Below are 19,617 nucleotides of genomic sequence, written 5' to 3'. Positions count from 1 at the left end.
TTACCTTTTCTTTGAGCCACATATATATTCAACATACAAGACCATCAGAATAATTACCTTAAAGACACAAGAATATTCCTCTACAGAGCCATATAAGTGGATGTATAAATAGTTGATATACATATTTGGAGCTATCAATTTGGCAAATGAGTGCATGGGAACATGTGATTTATAAGTTCCTTAGCGAGTGCTCATTTATTCAAAGAGACACATAGATGGTCGAAAGCATCTCTGAACATATTTTACCCAATATTTTATACTGATAATTTTAATGATATTGCTATTAAGTGATTTATAAGCTACTCATAGTTTATGAGTAGCTTCCAAATTAATGACCTCCTTGTCCTTCTTTTCCGCACTTCAAAAGTTATTTATAATTGGCTAGAAACCATGGGAAAGTACCTGGCTATTTCCACAAAATGTTCTTGTGTATGTGTGTTATATGAAAAAAAAAAAAAAGCAAAGAAAAGGTAATGAATGTGCTGAAAAATTATTCTGTAAAATTAAAAGGTCTTCCAAGAAACCAATAAATGGCAGGAGGAGATATCCTTGGGAACTTTGAGGTGTATGCTCCAATAGCCTGCATTAATGCAGACAGGCAGAACAAAATAGTTCCATAAGGAAATTGTATAAGCCACCCATCCCCCCGAACCAAAAGCTGAAAAATTTTTTTATGGTACTTTGCACCAGGTTTTGAAAGGACTTATGTGACTTTAGAATATATATTGGTTCCAGATTATCAGCTCTGTTTCTGGATTTGAGTTTTCTCATCTCTTAAAAACTGTTCATGAATTCCTGGGACAATCCCTGTTCTCACGAAATGTAGGTTTTCCATAAAGCAGATATACCAATAACCCGACCAAAATTTAATTTCTATTTCTTCACAGAATACTTCCTGGAGAGAGGCTATTTTTTACTTTCTTTTTCTAACTGCACTTGAAACGACCAAGTATGAGACACTATGAATATTCACAATCAATATTTACTATTTTGACAACTTCCTATGCTTTTACTTCTCTCAATGATGTCATGTCTTTTGTCTCAACCAAAGGGGCACAAGTATTCTTTAATTTAATAAAAAGCTTGATAATGTCAAGAAAAAACCCAACATATTCTGTGGCAAATCTGACTAAATTAAATGTATGTCAACACAAAATATAACACCAAGATTTCCAAAAATGTGTAGGGCTAAAACTAATCAAAGTAAGTAATAAAATCTAAGGGGAAAAAAGAAAAAAATTCTTACTTTTTATTTTCCACATCCTACAGTAATGATTCAAATCGATGCTATTGAAATTTGCCCACTGATTCATTTTGGTGTGAAATTGGGGTGGGAACATGCAAAAAATAGGAGATATTGGGTAAAGAAGATAAAGCCTTGTGGGATGGATGGGTTTCAGAATGGCCACTTGGGCTTTAGTGTGTATTTGGGTTTAGAGTACATGAAAACTTTGGAAACAAATGCACATATTCATTTCCTAGCCCAAGAGAAACGGTCTCTAAGCAACTTATTTTCAAATCATTTTCTGACTCCATTGTTTTTTATGGGGGGCTAAAAAGAAGAACAAGAAAGTCTTATTAGATCATGCGGATACACCAGACTCCTCTGTTCTTAGCCTGGTGGTCTCCTTTTCAGCAGAAAGTAGGAGATATCTTCCCTTCGTGCTGCATAAGGATGGGGCTACACAAATAGACACTAAAACCCATGACTGTGTGCCTGTAGAGATCAGTTTCTCTCTGTTTCTTCCTGTAAATTTTACGATATAACCAGCAGGGTGAAGGTACAAGAATGAGGAGGGTTGTAAATAATAACATCAAGAGGATATGTAGAAATTAGAAAAGTAGCCAAGATTTCTGCTTTTATATCTGGATCTGGGTGAATCCTGTTCTCTTACAAACCCTCGTTGGATTCCTCCCTACCAATGTCCTCTGAATACCACCACAATTTAGAAACAAAAACAAAAACAACAGACATACTTTGAAGATTTTTTTCCCCCTACTTAAGAACAACAACCCAAAACAAAAGCAAAAACAAAAACCCGAAAACCAAATTAGTCAATCTCAGGACTTTTCAAGAACCTATGAAACTTTCTTCTCCTAGAGTCCCAGTTGAGCCCTAAAATAAAGACAGACAGTCGAAGATACAATTCTGGTCTTCCCAAGCTGGCTTTTAGACTAGTGTAGCAGCTGATTCTGTGAACTTGGCATCAATAAGGGAGGTGCCCTCCCTGTTTGTATTGTGTGGGTGTGTTAATCTACCACCCATGTCAAATTGCCTCAGCACTAAGTGTATTTGAAAGGTTCAGCTTGTGAGGTGGCTGAGGATTTGGGGGAAGGGTAGAAAAAGCTTGGCTTTTCTTATCTCATTCAAATTGGTTTGTCCATCTCTGTGACCATGTGTCTCACAAACATGAAGATGGGTGATCTCCTGGGGGACTTTTAGTACATTCCCCCCTGTCAGTTGAGGATTATATCCTACAATCTGTCCCCTAGCGCTTTAAACACACCCATTTAAAATAACTCCAGTAACAGAATCTTTAATTGACTCAGGGGATGGTGGGGGGCTTCCCAGTATGATTGTCGTTTTGGTTCAAAGGAGAAGAATGAAGTTGATTCTGTGCCTTGTGTCCGAGTAACAATATGTGAAAAGGTTCATTTAGTCCTTAATCCTTATGGAGGATCTGAAAAGAGCTGATCGTTTAACAGCTACACAGTGTTCTGCTTTCGAGCTGTTTTCCTTATTTATGTCTTGGTTGTTAAAGCTCTAACCATTCCCTTTATTGTTCAGTGGAGAGAAAAAAAAGAAAGACAAATTGGTATTAGCAATTCACAAAGCAATGACACCACACTTAAAAATGAAATCTACTAAAGTCTTGCAGGAGGAAAAAGTTTGGTTTGGCATATTTTGTGAGTCATTAGAGAACAGAGCCTCCTGCCTGACAACTGGTTTCTTGTGGAGAAATATGAAAAAATTTAAAAAGGGCGAAGGAAAACATCAGCTTTGAGCAAACTGATGCAAATAAAGTGAACTTGGCTTTACCCCATCTGGATCTGCCCTTACTTGGGCACAAATGAGTTTTGAAACAGGTATGGGATGCATTGGTCTAGGTATTCATAGCAGAAATACTGGGCAGTTTGGAATTTCCATCATGAAGTGTTTTGGGGTATACACAGGTAAAGGTTTCCTTTTAACTTCCACCGCATGCCCAATAGTAAGTCAAACTAAGAACATTTATTACAAAATTACAAAAGTGTAAGATTATGCAGGCCAGTTATTGTAAGCAAAATGTTTAGTGTTTTCCTTTATTCTTAACAGTGTTTGTTGTACTGCTGTTTATGTCACCTGAGAAACTATCAGAGAACAATCAATCTAAACAAAAGCTCCCCAGGTTTCCTAGAATGGGGAAAAGTAGAGGCTTAAAGAAAGAATGTTAATAGAGATAATATTTCCTAATTTTCCCTGGAGTGGTGAGTGGCTCACCCACTCATATCAATGTGACCCCAAAGTTTAGTGTATGTGGGACACAGGTTGAAAAACTCAGTTTGGCTGGGATATGGCTTTTTCTTACTATATTGGATCATGATTTCAGATATGTGCATATGGACTCATCCTGATACAGAGTAGTCCTGGAAGATAAATAAATGAATCAAATCAAAACAAACAGAAGGAGCATATTTAATTAAAGTAGCATAAAGTCCAATGAGACAAGGGCCATATCCAAGGCACACATATGAACAACCCCCAAATTACTAAAAGAACAAGAAATAGTGTCTAATATCTACTAAAATCCTGATTTGATTCTTTCTTTACTTTTTTCCTATCTTTCCTTTTTTTTTAATTTTTGAGAGAATCAAAGAATTTGGGATTCAGTATATCGATATCAAATTTCTAAGGAAATTGGACATCTAAGAAAAAAATAACTACATATAAATGTAGCCCTTAAAATCAAATGAGCTAAAAATAAATTCTCAATTGAAGAAATTCTAAGTTATTATTGAAGAAAGTTTTGGAAAGGCAGTTTTGAAAGGAGTCAGTGCTATAACCCACCTTGGAGATCCAGAGTTTGGCTGCATATCTAGACATTTAGCCAAAAAGAACAGAGATCACAGACGCCTCATGGTCTTTAGTGAACAACTAAATGGCCACTTGGCTCTTCCCCTTAGGAAGATTTTATTATTTGATTTTATTATCAGATCAACAAAGTGTCTTTTACGAGTCTTTGCAGAATATAATATAGAGGGGATATAATTCAGGTTTGGCATCTCATCCCATGAATCACCTAAGTTGGAGTTCCAGGGTCCATGGTGGGCCAGAGGAGTAGGTAGTAAGCAGATGGCCTTCATGGTGGGGCATCTAAAGGAGTCTCTAGGCATTGAAATATCTTCTTCAAGAGTGTTGGGTAGCCCATACTCATGGTCTCTCTCTGGGATAATTCTTTAGGATGAAAATATTCCTGAAGATGATGGCTCTCCTTTCCCTAGGGCCATATCAAAGAGCTGTTCTTTTTTTCCCCCCCTTCCTTTATAGACAATAACAGGGAGATCTCATTGATTTTGTAGGGATCCGTTCTAAAGTTGCTAGAGGTCAATAGATGTAGGAGAGGCATGAGGTGAGCAAGTCTCATGATGGAGACTGCAAAATTCTCTCTACTGTACTGTTTCTGCCTTAGGGGTTTCTGCCAGGTCCTTCGGTTGTCAGTGAGGATTTGGGCAGCCTCCCCCAAAGGTCTGTTCTAATACTTGCTGTACTTAAAATACTTTCATATGTGTAACCCATTTTTTTTGAGAAGCGAATAAAAGATTTCCTTTATGGCAACTCCCCAACTGTACAGATCACTTTGGCAAACAGACAAAAGTCACCCTTATCTGTCCTTTAAGAGAAACCATAAACAAATCCTTAAAAATCAGTTCAGATGAGTTCTCTAAAGCAATATCCTTTAGGATTCAATTCTCTGTACATGCATGTCGATAGTGTTCTACCCAAATCCGCTCTGGACATATCAAGTATGTGATAAGATTTCCATCAATCCTAAGCATCGTAGACATTTAGGATAAAAATTTTAAAAATAAAACATTTATTTTTCTTTAAAATAGAGTAATAGTGACTTTGGATCAGTTTGATCTTACGCTGAAATCTGAAGTCCCTAATTGTCTACCTCTCCAAAGTCCATCTTCAGTTTCTAAAAAATGTCTTTCATATTAATAGAATGACAGAAGGGTTTTGTAATTTCCCTAAAAACAGAGCCGTGTCTTAGCTTTCTTTATAATCGTACATGGCCCCTTTTATCATGCTTTGTACATAGTAGACTTCTAATATATTTATTGATTTGAGGATTTAATATCTATTGGTAGCATAATAATAATAACAACAACAACACAGTATTGAGGTAGAAAAAATTATTCATGATTCTGAGTAAAGCAATCTAATTTTTCTTGGAGTAAGTTAATGTTATTCAGTGAAACAGATGAAGGAAGCTAGGTCAAGTATTAGCAGGAGAATGATTAGTTTTCATTACTTTTTCAAGGTGCAAAAAGATGTGTCAACATAATGCTATAACTCACAGACAGCAACTTGTCAGCAAGGCTGCTTCAAAGGAGTGAAGCCCAGAAGATTCAACACAGGCAGCCATCGCCAGAATGTCCCCCCCGAGACGTGCAACTTGGCCCTCATTCCCACTCAGCATGATACCTGCTCTAGACCTTGACCCAACACACCCAGTTTTTGTTTGTTTGTTTGTTTGTTTGATTTAATGGTTGTGAACTGACAGTTACAACAGAATATTATACCACTGCCAAGTTAAGATAGCTATACTGGTCGATGCAGAAATAAACACCAGTGTGGTCATTTAAGGAAAGACATCAGGAAAGTTGCCTCCTTTTTAATTTTTTGTAATTACTGAGACAAAATTAATTGGCTGACTGACCAAGTAAGAGTAGTTCCTATTTCAATAATGCCAACAAGGCTCAGAGTGAGAGCTGGAAACGTTCCTGATGCTTGTTCCTTGTGTTAAATTCTGTACATAATGATCACAAGATAGATGAACAGTATAGCCGAAGTCCTTGGATCTCCTGGATAGGAATGCTAAATGGTTGAAAGCTGCTGAGATATTCACTATCCCTCTCCCTGGTCTAGAATTAGTGCCAGTCATGGAAGTTAGCTCAGATCTCAGGTTGAAAGTTTTATTTTTAGTGAAAACCCAATTGTCTCTTGCCAAGAGCATGATTTATTTTAGTCTTAGTCAAGCTTCATATATAAACATTTAGGTCTTGCTTGAACCAATAAACCTTTATATTCTTTGAAAAACTATGATGGATTATATGCCTGAAGAGTGTGCCCTTCCTCAGAAGGTTAATTAAAAGCTTGTTCTTTTCCCATGTGAATCAAAAAATAAACCTAGATGTGGCTTCCTAAGAGGATCAAGATATGAATTATCAAGACTTGAAGCATATTTTACAAGAGTTAGTCTTAATAACAAAAACAAATTAATAAAGTACAAAAAATGAAACACTAATATCAATAATCACCATTTATATGTGTTATAGGTAGAAAAATATGAGGAAACTAGATTCAATTTGCAAACATTTTAATCCTCAAAACAACCCTGCAATATATGTATTCTTATCCCCATTTTCAGATGTAAAATGTTAAGCAGTTTGCCCAAGAATTCAAACTAATTTTTTTGGATCCCCAAGTCTAGATTTTATTTCATATATTTTTTATATCACACATACATCTTAGTAGAGATGGATTGCACGGATGTGGCAGTCAGACATTTGTGTTCCCCTAGATTCATGTTGAGCCACTGTGGTGGGCAAGATAACGACCCCCCAGTGATGCCCATGTCCTAATCCCCTGAACCTATGACTGTTAGGTTACATGGCTACTGTAAATTAAGGCTGGAAATAAGGAAGGAAAATAAAGGTTGGAAATAAGGAAGGAAATAATGTTGTTAATCAGCTGACCTTAAAACAGAGAGATTTTTCTGAATTACCTGATTGGGCTCAATGAAATCACAAGGGTCCTTAAAAGTGGAAGAGGAAGATGTACTACAGAAGAAGGGTCAGAGAGATGCAACGTGGCTGACAGTGAAGATAAAGGTCTATGAGTCAAGCTGGAAAAGGTAGGGAAATGGATTCTCCCCTAGAGCCTCCAGAAGGGGAATACACCCTGACAAATCTTGCTTTCAGTCTAGTGAGTCCTGTTTTGGACTTCTGACCTCCAGAGCTGTAAGATAATGAACTTGTATTCAGCCGCTAAGTTCGTGGCAGCCATAGAAAACTGATATAGCGGGTATATACGACACCCCCTCCTTCATCCACTTCCATTGGCTTTGTACCCAACCCACAGCTTCATTTTCCAGTCTGGTCTCCTATCAGCTCCTGACCTTGGACCCTGAAGTTTGTTAAACACTGAAGGCCACCTCTCTTGAATTGCCCCAGTGAGCAACAGTGAGAACCTTGTGACAATCCTAGGACCTATTCTTTTAGGTGAAGTTCTGGGGTCTAAGTTGGATAATTGGACACTAATAGTAGGGCTTATAAGCGTATAATGCTACATCAACTAAAGAATGTATTGTAAGTCAAGGTGAAAGAAAAATTTCATGCTTTGAAATGTTCATAGCTTATTTAAGGCTGGAAAGGATTTCTTATTTTTTTTAAATTGAAGTATAATTGATATACAATGTCATATTAATTTCAGGTATACATCATAGTGATGAGATATTTTTATACATTAAGAAATGGTCACCATGGTTAAGTCTAGCTACCATCTGTCACCATGCAAAGTTATCACAATATTACTGACTGTATTCCATATGTTGTATATTACATTCCCATAACTTATTTATTTTATAATTGGAAGTTTGTACCTCTTAATCCCTTTCCCCTACTTCATCCACCCATCAATCCCCTTCCCCTCTGACAATCACTATATTGTTTTCTGTATCTGTGAGTCTTTCTCTTTTGTTTGTTCATTTGTTTTGTTTTTAAGATTCCACATATAAGTGAAATCGCATGGTGTTTGTCTTTCTCTGCCTGACTTATTTTACTTAGCATAATACCCTCTAGGTCTATCCATGTTGTCCAAATGGCAAGATTTTGTTCTTTTTATGGCTGAGTAGTATTTCATTATATATATATAATGAAATATATATATGTAAAAAAATATATGTTTTACATATATATATGTAAAACACCTTCTTTATCCATTCATCTATTTATGGGCACTTAGGTTGTTTCCATATCTTAGATATTGTAAATAATGCTGCAAGGAACATAGGGGTGCATATATTTTTTCTAGTTAGTGTTTTTGTTTCCTCCGGATAAATAACCAGAAGTGGAATTGCTGGATTGTATGGTAGTTCTATTTTTAACTTTTTGAGGACACTCCATACTGTTTTTCATAGTGGTGTGCTAATTTACATTCCCACCAACAGTGAACAAGAGTTCCCTCTACTACACATCCTGGCCAAAACTTATTTGTTGTCTTCTTGATAATTGTCATTCTGACAGATGTGAGGTGTTATCTCATGGTGGTTTTGATTTGCATTTCCCTGATGACTAGTGATGTTGGGCATCTTTTCCTGTGCCTGTCGGTCATCCATATGTCTTCTTTGGAAAAATGTCTACACAGGTCCTCTGCCCATTTTTGATAATGTTTTTTTTTTTTTTATGATATTAAGTTGTACAAGTTCTTTATATATTTTGGATATTAATCTCTTGTTGGATATACAGTTTGCAAATATCTTCTCCCATTCAGTAGGTTGCCTTTTCCTTTTTATGATGGTTTCCTCTGCTATGCAAAAGTTTTTAGTTTGATGTAGTCCATTTTAAAATTTTTGCTTTTGTTGACCTTGCCCGAGGAGACATGTCCAAAAAAATATTGCTAAGACCAGTGTCAAAGAGGCTGCTACCTATGTTTTCTTCTAGGAGTTTTATGGCTTCTAGTCTTAAATTTAAGTCTCTAATCAATTTCGAATTTATTTTTGTATATGGTGTACAATAGTGGTCTATTTTAATTCTTTTGCATATATCTGTCCAGTTTTCCCAACATCATTTATTGAAAAGACTGGATATTCTTTCCTCCTTTGTCATAGATTAATTAATTGTAATTGCATGCATTTATTGCTAAGCTCTCTGATTTGTTCCATTGATCTGTGTGTCTGTTTTTGTGCCAGTACCATAGTGTTTGACTACTATAGCTTTGTAGTATAGTTTGAAATCAGGGAGTATGAAACCTCCAGCTTTGTTCTTCTTTCTCAAATTACTTTGGGATTTGGTGTCTTTTGTGGTTCCATGCAAATTTTAGGATTATTTGTTCTAGTTATGTGAAAATGCCATTGGTATTTTGATAGGGACTGCACTGAATCTGCAGATTGCTTTGGGTAGCATGGACATCTTAACAACATTAATTCTTCCAATTCATGAGCACAGTATATCTTTCCATTTATTTGTGTCATCTTCAATTTCTTTCATCAAGTCTTATAGTTTTCAGAGTATAGTTCTTTCCCCTTCTTGGTTATATTTATTTCTAAGGATTTTATTCTTTTGATACAATTCTATATGGGATTTTTTTCTTAATTTCTCTCTCTGATAGCTTATTATTACTGTATAGAAATGCAACCAATTTATGTATATTAATTTTATATCCTACAACTTTACTGAATTTATTTATTAATTCAAATAGGGTTTATTTGGTGAGGTCTTTAGGATTTTCTGTATATAGTATCATGTCATCTGCAAATAGTGACAGTTTTACTTCTTCTTTTCCAATTTGGATGCCTTTCATTTCTTTTTCTTGCCTAACTGCTGTGGCTAGAACTTCCAATACTATGTTGAATGAAAGTGGCAATAGTGGACATCCTTGTCTTATTTCTGATCTTAGAGGAAAACTTTCAGCTTTTCATTGTTGATTATTATTTTAGCTGTGGGTTTGCTATATATGGCTTTTGTTATTTTCAGGTACAGTATCTCTATACCCAGTTTGTTGAGAGTTTTTATAATAAATGAATGTTGAATTTTGTCAAATGCTTTTCCTCCATCTATTGAGATGATCATATGATTTTTTATCCTTCGTTTTGTTGATGTGGTGTATCAAGCTGATTGATTTATGGATGTTGAACCATCCTTGCATCCCTGGAATAAATCCTACTTGATTATAGTGTATGATCTTTTTATTGCATTCTTGAATTCAGTTTGCTTACATTTTGTTGAGGATATTTGTATCTATGTTCATCAGATATATTGATCTGTAATTTTTTTAATGGTGTTTTTATCTGATTTTGGTATCAAGGTAGAATGTGGGCCTCATAAAATGACTTAGGAAGTGTTCCCTCCTCTTCAATTTTTGGGAAAAATTCGAGAAGGATAGGTATTAATTCTGTTTTAAATGTTTGGTAGAATTCACCTATAAGCCATCTAGTCCTAGACTTGTTTGTTGGAAATTTTTAAATTACTGATTCAGTTTCATTACTAGTAATTGGTATATTCAAATTTTCGACTTCATGATTCAGTCTTGGAAGATTGTGTTTCTAGGAATTTATCTATTTCTTCTAGGTTGTCCAATTTGTTACCATAAATTGTTTATAGTAGTCTCTGATGATCCTTTATATTTCTGTGGCAGCAGTTGCAACTTCTTTTTCATTTCTGATTTTATTTATTTGGGCCCTCTCTTTTTCTTGATGAGTCTGGTTCAAGGTTTATCAATTTTGTTTATCCTTTCAAAGAACCAGCTCTTAGTTTCATTGATCTTTTCATTGGTTTTTAGTCTCTTTTTAATTTGTTTTATCTCTGATCTTTATTATTTTCTTCCTTCTACTAATTTTGCATTTGTTTGTTCTTCTTTTTCTAGTTCCTTTAGGTAAAGCTAGATTGTTTATTTGAAATTTTTCTTGTTTATTGAGATAGGCCTGAATCACTGTAAACTTCCCTCTTACAACTACTTTTGCTGCATCCCATAGATTTTGGAGTGTTGTGTTTCCATTTTCATTTGTCTTCAGATTTTTTTTTGATTTCCTCTTTGGTTTTTTTCATTGACCCATTGGTTGTTTAGTAGCATGTTTTTGGTCTTCATGTGTATGTGTTTTTCCCAGTTTTCTCCCTGCAATTGATTTCTAGTTTCATACCATTGTGGTTGGAAAAGATGCTTGATATGATTTCAATATTCTTAAATTTATTGAGACTTGATTGTTGGCAAAACATGTGATCTACCCTGGAGAATGTTTCATGCTCACTTGAAAAGAATGTGTATGCAGTTTTTGAATGGAATGTATATATCTATTAAGTTCATCTTTAAGGCTGATGTTCCCTTATTGATTTTCTGTCTGGATGATCTATTCATTGATGTAAGTGGAGTATTAAAGTCCCCTACTGTTATTGTGTTACCATCAATTTCTCCCTTTATGTTTGTTAATATTAGCTTTATATACTTAGGTGCTCCTATGTGAGTTCATAAATGTTTATGAATGATGTATCCTCTTCTTGTATTGACCCTTTTATCATTATGTCTTTTGTGACAGTCTTTGTTTTAAAGTCTATTTTGTCTGAGTAATGCTACCCCTGTTTTATTTTCATTTCCATTTGTCTGGGATATCTTTTTTCATCCTTTCACTTTTAGCCTGTGTGTCTCTTTAGACCTGAAGTGATTTTCTTGTAAGCAGAATATGGATGGGTCTTGATTTTTATCTATTCTGCCACCTTATGTTTTTGGATTGGATAATTTAGCCCATTTACATTTAAAGTAATTATTCATAGGTATGTCATCATTTCCATTTTGTTAATTGTTTTATGGTTGTTTTTGTAGTTCTTCTCTGTCCCTTTCTTCTCTTGTTCTCTTCCCTTGTGGTTTGATGATTTTCTTTAGTGTAGTGTTTGGGTTTCTTTCTCTTCATTTTTTGTGTATCTATTATAAAGTTTTTGGGTTTTGGTTACCATGAGATTCATATATAACAATCTATATATAAAACTGACTATTTTAACCTGATAATCACTTAAGTTTGAAGACTCTAAAAGCACTATGTTTTTATCCACCCCCCATGTTTTATGTTTTTGATACCATATTTTATAAATTTTCACTTTGTGTATCCCTTAACTACTAATTGTAGATATAGTTGATTTTACTACTTTTCTCTTTTAACCTTCATACTAGCTTTATAAGTAGTCGACACACTACCTTTACTATATATTTGTTTTTACTGGTGAGTTTTTTTCTTTTATATGTTTTCTTATAACAAAGTTATGACCTTTTCTTTTCCTCTTAAAGAAGTCTCTTTAACATTCTTGTAAGGTCAGTTTAGGGGTGCTGAGCTCCTTTAATTTTTGCTTCTCTGTGAAACTCTTGGTCTCTCCTTCAATTCTGAATGATAATGTTGTTGGACAGAGTATTCTTGGTTGTAAGATTTTTTTTTCCTTTTCAGTGCTTTAATTATATCATACCACTTCCTTCTGGTCTGCAAAGTTTCTGCTGAAAAAGCCACTGATAGTCTTTTGTGAAAGTTCCCGTATATGTAATCAGTTGTGTTTCTCTTGCTGCTTTTAAAATTCTCTCTTTATCTTTAACTTTTTGATATTTTAATTATAATATGTCTTGGTGTGGATTTCTTTGGTTTTATCATGTCTGAGATTCTCTGTGCTTCCTGGAACTGGATGTCTGTTTCCTTCCCCAGGTTAGGAAAGTTTTCAGCCATTATTTCTTCAAAAAATTTTCTGCCCTTTTCTTTCTTGTCCTCTGGGATCCATATAATGTGAATGTTAGTATGTTTGATGTTGTCCCCCGAGGTCCTTTAAACTATTGTCATTTTTAAAAAATTCTTTTTTTTTTTTTGCTGTTCTGATTTTGTCATTCCCTCTACTCTGTCTTCCAGAGAGCTGATTTGTTCTTCTGTATCATCTAATCTGCTATTGACTCCCTCTAGTGCATTCTTCATGTAAGATATTTTATTTTTCAGCTCTGATTGTTCTTTCTTATATTTAAAATTTTTTTTTAAGTTCTCACTGTGTTCATTCGTTCTTCTCCCAAATTTGTTGAGCATTATTGTGACCATTGCTTCTAATTCTTTATCAGGTGTATTACTTATTTTTGTGTACTTATCTTTTCTCTGAAGTTTTGTCTTGGTTTTTCATTTGGAACATAGTTCTCTATTCATTTTGTTTGGCTCACTGGGTTTGTTTCTATGTGTTAAGCAAATGGCTACCTCTCTCAGTCTTGAAGGAGTGGACTTGTGTACGTGATGGTCCTTCTTGTCCAATCCTGCTCTTGCTTTTTGTTGTCTCTTGAATTTGAGCTGTCTATATCTATACCATCTAATTTATTCTTGGTTCACTGCTGTTGTTGATGGTGTGCTGAGACCTATCAGTGTTCCAATGGGAGAAATCTCATTTAGCACCTAGCTTCGGGCTGATTGAGTGCCAGACCCTCAGGCAGCAGCTTTTAAAATATGCAGATATATACTGTGCTTTGGGGCTACAAGAATAACCCCTGCTGGCATTCAGACCAGGAGATCTGGAGGTGTCTCCTGGGTGACAGTTGCAAAAAAACTGGGGTTCCTTACAAGTGTATAAGCTCCTTTCTGGGGAATCTCATCAAGCTGTAGTAAGGCCAAGGGGCTGTGCAAGGATTATGTCGTGCATGAGTCCCATGGAGCTCAGGAATGCCAGCCCCCTTGGTCACCAGGGCCAGGAGATCAAGTGGTGTCCTTGTGTGGATTGCCTGCACCCACTGGCTTTATGTAGGCAGCTGGAGTGTGTCATCAGCCTTGTTGGTTTTCTAAGCCAGATGTTTTGGGGGCTCATCTTTCTGGTGTAGAGCCCAGGGACTGGGGTGCCTGGCGTGGGGTGACAACCCCTCACTCCTCCTGGAGAAGAACCTATCTGGTGAGATCCATCTCTATTGTGTGCTACCACACGGGGGGTGGGTGTTTTGGCAAGAACATTTTTCTGCCTTTCCTACTTATTTCGATGTGGTCCTTTTTATCCTTTGTTGTGGAGCAGGTGTTCAGCTAATTCTCAGGTTCTTTTCAGAGGGAACTGACCCACGTGTAGCTGCATATTTGTTGGTTCCATGAGAGGAGGTAAGTTCAGGGTCTCCCTATGCCGCCGTCTTGAACCATCCTCCTGAAAAGGATTTCTTTGGTTACTTGGTCTAATAGTCTCATTTCAAATCCTCAGCTTTAAGGTGAGGAACTGGGCTCAGAGAGGTTAAGTTACTTGACAAAGATCTCACATCCAGTTAATAGCAGAGCCAGATCTAGAACAAACTCTCCTGATTCTGAGTGCAAAGCACTTTCCTGGCCTTCACTCAACCTGAGTTTGATCTTATAAGTGAAGTCTTAGAAAACCTGGTGGAATGAAGTGTTTTTCTCCCCAGAATTCTGAAGATACAGTTTCCTGAATCCTGAAATTCCAGTCCAGTATTTATTCTCCTAACTTAGCATAATTAACTTGATTTTCCCCTGCTTCCTCCCTCACTCCCCATCGTTTGTAAACTCTGATTTACATCTGGACAGGAAACATACTCGAAATATACTCCTCAAGTGTTTACCCAACAATCCCCCAGGCAATACCAATAATGAAGAGCAAAAAATCATATATTTGTTATTGGTCATGAATGTTTACTTTGTGACAGAATCCTAATCCACTCTCAAATAGTTACCAAATTCACTAGAACTCTTTACTGGAAGAATTTTAAGTTTTTAAATAATTCACCTTCATCTCAGGCCCACAAAATAAAGTCTGCCCCTGGTCTTTAACTAGAGTGGTCCATGCTTAAATAATTTTTTAAAATTTTCTCTTTTTAAGTGATCATTATCTTCAACCAAGTTGACACTTCAACCGGTTACCTTCAAGCAATCAAGCACATAAAAACTCCTTCTTCCTGTTGCATATTTATTTGAATTAAGCCTATAACTCTAAACCCTGAACTGGCTGCTATCTTATCTTACCTCATTTCCCCTACTCATAACCTGACACTTACTGAATTTCTTCTAGTTCTTTGACTTCACTGCAGTAATTCAGGACGTAATTTATTTGTTCTTACTGATTATTTTCTCCTGAAATATATCCATCTACTATTCATTTATTGCAGAGTGCATTTTCTGAAGACCACATGTCAGAAATGAGGCAATGTGCTGGAGTGGTCATGAGCAAAGCACAAAATCCATGAATTCATAGAATGTAGGATACAGTCAAATGAAACGGCAGTTTCAAAAGCACATAAAGTAGGTATAACAATAGGGTAAGTATAGATCTGCTTTGGGGGAAACACCTAAGCCTGCCTTTGTGGAGGGGGTCTGTTTGAGGGTGAAACCATGGCTATCATCATCCCTGTATAGCCTGGGAGTGACCAGCATATAATACATACACACAATATATGTTGATAGAATTAATAAGAACAATCTGTGATGAAATGCCTCCTGAGACACAGAGTTACTATGATTCTTTTATTTGCAGATGACTTTGTATCATAAACATTTGTTGTCCGTCTAGATAGGGTTAATCAGAGAGTGGTAGAAATTACTTGGATACCTCCAGTTTGTAAATTAAAAAGCTTTTGAATTATTTCCCCCACTGAATTATCTAAACTGCCTGTTCAACTGAGTAAATGTAATCACTCCAAGGGTGAATAAAAATTTGGGGGTTAGACATAACAGGCATTGAATCCTGACTTTGCTATTTATGCACTTGTGACGTTTGGCAGGTTACTTAAACTCTATAACCTCCATTAAATGGGTTTAATAATGATATCTTATGAGAACTCAAAGTAGTAACATGCAAAGGATCTGAAACCATGACTGCTACATAATGAACACTCAGTAAATGTTAGTCCTCTTTGCATCTCATATCTTTGATGATATATATTTAGCATAGATTTTCAGAATAGCTGAAAGTAGACGGAATTATGCACAAATAATTGAATTTCTACTCAGCATTTGGCACAGTCAATATCTAATACTAGAATGAAAAGAATCAAGAATTGGAGCTTGGTTAAGTACATGCCCTTCCTGTCCCTTAAATGCTGCAGCTCTCAAACAAGCAATAGGAAAGAAAGGCAGGCAGAAGCAGGATGCTCCCTCCACTTATCTTATTCTATCTCCATATATAATGGACTATCTATATAATGTTCCTGGATTTTAAAAGTTAAATAGAGTTTTACATAGCATAATGGTATCACTTGGAAATTCAATTAATTGGAAAGTTGTTGGTGTAGGGATATGTCGTAGAGACATCTGGCTAATCATCAAACCCATCTTCTCTTCTTCCCGGGATCACAGTGAGACTACAGTTTCCAGTCTCCCTTGCATCTAGGATTGGCCATGTGACTGAGGTCTAATCAAAAGAATGTGATTATATGTGATGTATGCCACTTCCCAACCTGGCTCTTAAAATACTCCCATGCATGAGTCTCCATATCGCTACATCTTCTAGGTGACTGGAAAGGATGAGTTCTTTGGATGAGCTCTTGTGGAGGTGGCAGAAACACAGGTTGGAAAGTCCCTGCATTTCTGTTTGGAGAACTGTCCAAACAGGAGCATCCTATTGGATTACTGAGTGATAAATAACATATTATGCTAAGCCACTGAGATTTGAAGGTGCCTCTTTTGCAGTGCCTAGCATTATTCTTTTTTAACACATGACCTAAAAGATAAGAGTTCAAAGTTCTTGTCCTCTCTTTATTAGCAATTGGCCTCATTTTAAATAATGGCTTACATTTTCAAGATTTTAGATAGACTGTTTAAGGGGAGATATCACTTCTTAGTTTTCTTCTTATTCTCAGCTCATAAACATAGTACCTAGAAGATAGTAGTTGCTCAATAAAAATTTGATAAATGAAATAATTCAATAAGCAATTTTTATACTGAGAAGAGTCTCTTTGATATAGTGTTAATGTGCACAAACTCTCCAGCCTGGGTTCAAATCCTTGCTCAAATATTTAATGGCTGACTTTGGCCAAGTTACTTAACTTCTCTGTGTCTCATTTGTAAAATGAACATAAAAATAGAAACCTACTTTGAAGTTATCCTCTACTGTTGTGGGAGTTAAGGAGTTAATAGATGTTACTCTCTTCAAACAGGTCTCAGCTATAGCAAGAAGTCAGAAATATCATCCTATATTGAGTATTATTTGTGCCAGTGTTCTAGTATCATTACTTCACTAAAGACAAAGAGTGTGTGCTTCTTATAACCTACACCTGTATTTTGTGGTGATAAATTGGAATTCTATTGGAGTGTGTGCTTTATTGATAGTGATTTAGGCTGGGTATCTGAAACCAAGGATTAAGTGCAGGAATATATTTTGGAAAAATTACGATGAAAATGGAGCTTCAATCTTCAGAAAAGGAGTTTTATAAAGGCAAAAGCTACCAAGAAGTTGCAGTAACATCTTTGCCTGAAGTGACTGCTCTGATCTGGCTGGATGTTCATCTTATCAATCCTTGAAAGCTCAGCTCAAATGTTACCTCTTCCACAAAGCCCCTGTCAAAGGCTCCATAAGGAAATTATATGTTCCTCCTCTGTGCCTTTCATCTGAATTTTTTTTCTACTTTGAATTGCAGTTGTGTATGTGCTTTTGTTATCTCCCATATGGAAATAGAAGGTTCTTAAAGCCTGAGTCCATGGCTTACTCATTTTTGCATCCCTAAGTCCCCTCCTGATAGCAACCTTGAGATGAAAGCATGAAATACAATGAAAAATGGAACAAACTGGACATTTCTCGTGCCTTCTAACTTTTAGGCTTTCCTGAATGAACATCAGAGCAGAATAGCACATGGAATTTGGTGGAAGAGGCAACTCTGTAAGAAAAATTGCTCCCCTTGTTTTCAGGAAAAGATTGAGGGTGATTTTTAAAGTAGAACATAGGGATAGTTTAAAAATAACCTCTATACGATTTTTTTTAAAAAGGCAAAGCAAAAGGAAACGCTGAAGAGCCATTGCTGTAGGGACTCTGGGAGTAGCACTGACAGCCTCCAAGCCCTGGGAAGCAATTCAGAGGCATCCTTTTTGGACTCCGACACACAATTCCACAGTGGCTGGGGCTTCTGGTGCCTGGTCCCAGCTTCCAGACCAATAACAGGGATCAATGATTTGGATAAATGCATCCAGCTGATAACTGGCCGTTTGGGTCAGAATCACCAGCCTGTTTCAAGGGTAAAGACACCTGCCCGTGAAGGGAGAGTCCCTTTCTCTTTGGCAGAGTCTCAGCTGCCCGGCTCAGGCGAGTTATGTCAACACTGAGAGTGGCATGGTCCGGAGTTCAGGAAGTCTGAGCTCTGTCTTTGAGCTAGCAGAGGGTCTGGCACAGATGAAACAGACAAAGGCCCCTGACTGGCTCTGGACAAGGCATTTAACTTCTCCGGATGCCCAGTTCTCTCTTTAGGAGAAATGTGCAGGTTGAACCACATTCTTTTTCATCTGGATCACTTTTGATGGTATCAGAGCAAAAGCTGATGTCCCTTCATAGTGAAAAGACAAAAATGGTGTTATAACTCCCTCACTCTTTGCCATCAACACGAATCTGTGTGTGCAAGTATGCACACACATACATACATGCACACAAACACATACACACGCTTGCCCTGGCATCATTTGTTCAAGCAATCTCAATTAAAAAAAAAATTTTTTTTTTAAAAACTGTTTACTGAATCTTCCTCTGGCAGTCTGACCTAATACTGCCTCTCCCCAGGTGACATTCTAACTATGTACTGCATTCCCACAGGTGCCTGGTGCTGCAAGCAGTGGTCAGCTGACTTTGAGTGAGTGGCTTTTAAGGGCTGATTCTACAGATCAGATTATCAGGGCTGGCTGCAAATATCGCCTCAGTAAAGATCTCCATATAGCCCAGAGATTTTGAAGCTTTAGGAATGCCTGAGAAGCAATCTTTTTGAGGTCAAGCATCCAGTTGATTAGAATACTCAGCTACGCCTTTAGCAACATTTGTTCATTCTGATCAACCCTTTTTCCTTGGGTTCAGAAATATCTGGTGGTGCCTAACCCATCTCTAGAATTCAAAGCCGAGTTTTTTCCCCTAGAGCACTTACGTCTTTACCAGCTACAGAAACTGGTGAGATCATGGGCTGTTCTTATTGGTAATTGATTGAGGAGAGAGGGCTAATTAAAAAGCGAAGAAAGAGGGCTTCATCTCACACACACACACACACACACACACACACGCAAACGTAAGTGCCATCTCTGCTCTGTCCTGCTTTGCAGCACCCCCGTGCGGGCCCCCGTACACATTCGCGTCGCACGGAACAAATGGCCTATTTTCAATCAGCTGGAGTCAGCTGCCTCTCGTGTGCCACCGCCTGACTGCCTCCTCATTGTTCTTCGGGCCTCCAGCAGCAGGAGGCCGGGGACATGTGGAACCACTCTCACCCTCTGGCCCGACGTCCAGCCCCTTTCATCACACCACAGACAGACCCTTTCCAAGGACTTGAATGGGGATCCACCACCTCCCCTCTGATCGCTCATTAATCTGCTCCTTCAGACATTCCTCTGCCTTTTGGCTGGTCTGCCCGCACCCCCCCCCCCCTTGCCACCCGCCCCCCCAGGGGGATAATGGTCAGAGTGGAATCACTTCTTGTGAGCCGTAAGTACAATTCAAGAAGGCAAGCCGTCTAGTGGTATC

At 37.1% G+C, this 19,617-nt stretch overlaps 1 long non-coding RNA gene across 4 annotated transcripts in view; it reads left to right on the top strand.

Moving 5' to 3' along the window:
- The window catches only part of LOC132374621 (uncharacterized), a 530,077-nt gene that overhangs the window by 503,066 nt on the left and 7,394 nt on the right, over positions 1-19,617 (top strand). For 3 of the 4 annotated variants that reach the window (XR_009505699.1, XR_009505698.1, XR_009505697.1), the window contains one exon: positions 15,080-15,212. This is a non-coding gene — a long non-coding RNA (uncharacterized LOC132374621). Of the gene's footprint in view, positions 1-15,079; positions 15,213-17,065; positions 17,102-19,617 lie in introns of those variants that run through there. The other variant, XR_009505700.1, reaches the window with a different exon arrangement.

Source organism: Balaenoptera ricei, chromosome 11, assembly GCF_028023285.1.
Source record: "Balaenoptera ricei isolate mBalRic1 chromosome 11, mBalRic1.hap2, whole genome shotgun sequence".
Lineage (NCBI taxonomy): Eukaryota > Metazoa > Chordata > Mammalia > Artiodactyla > Balaenopteridae > Balaenoptera > Balaenoptera ricei.
The sequence above is the reverse complement of the archived record's forward strand: the minus strand, read 5'-3'. Positions and strand labels throughout refer to the sequence as shown.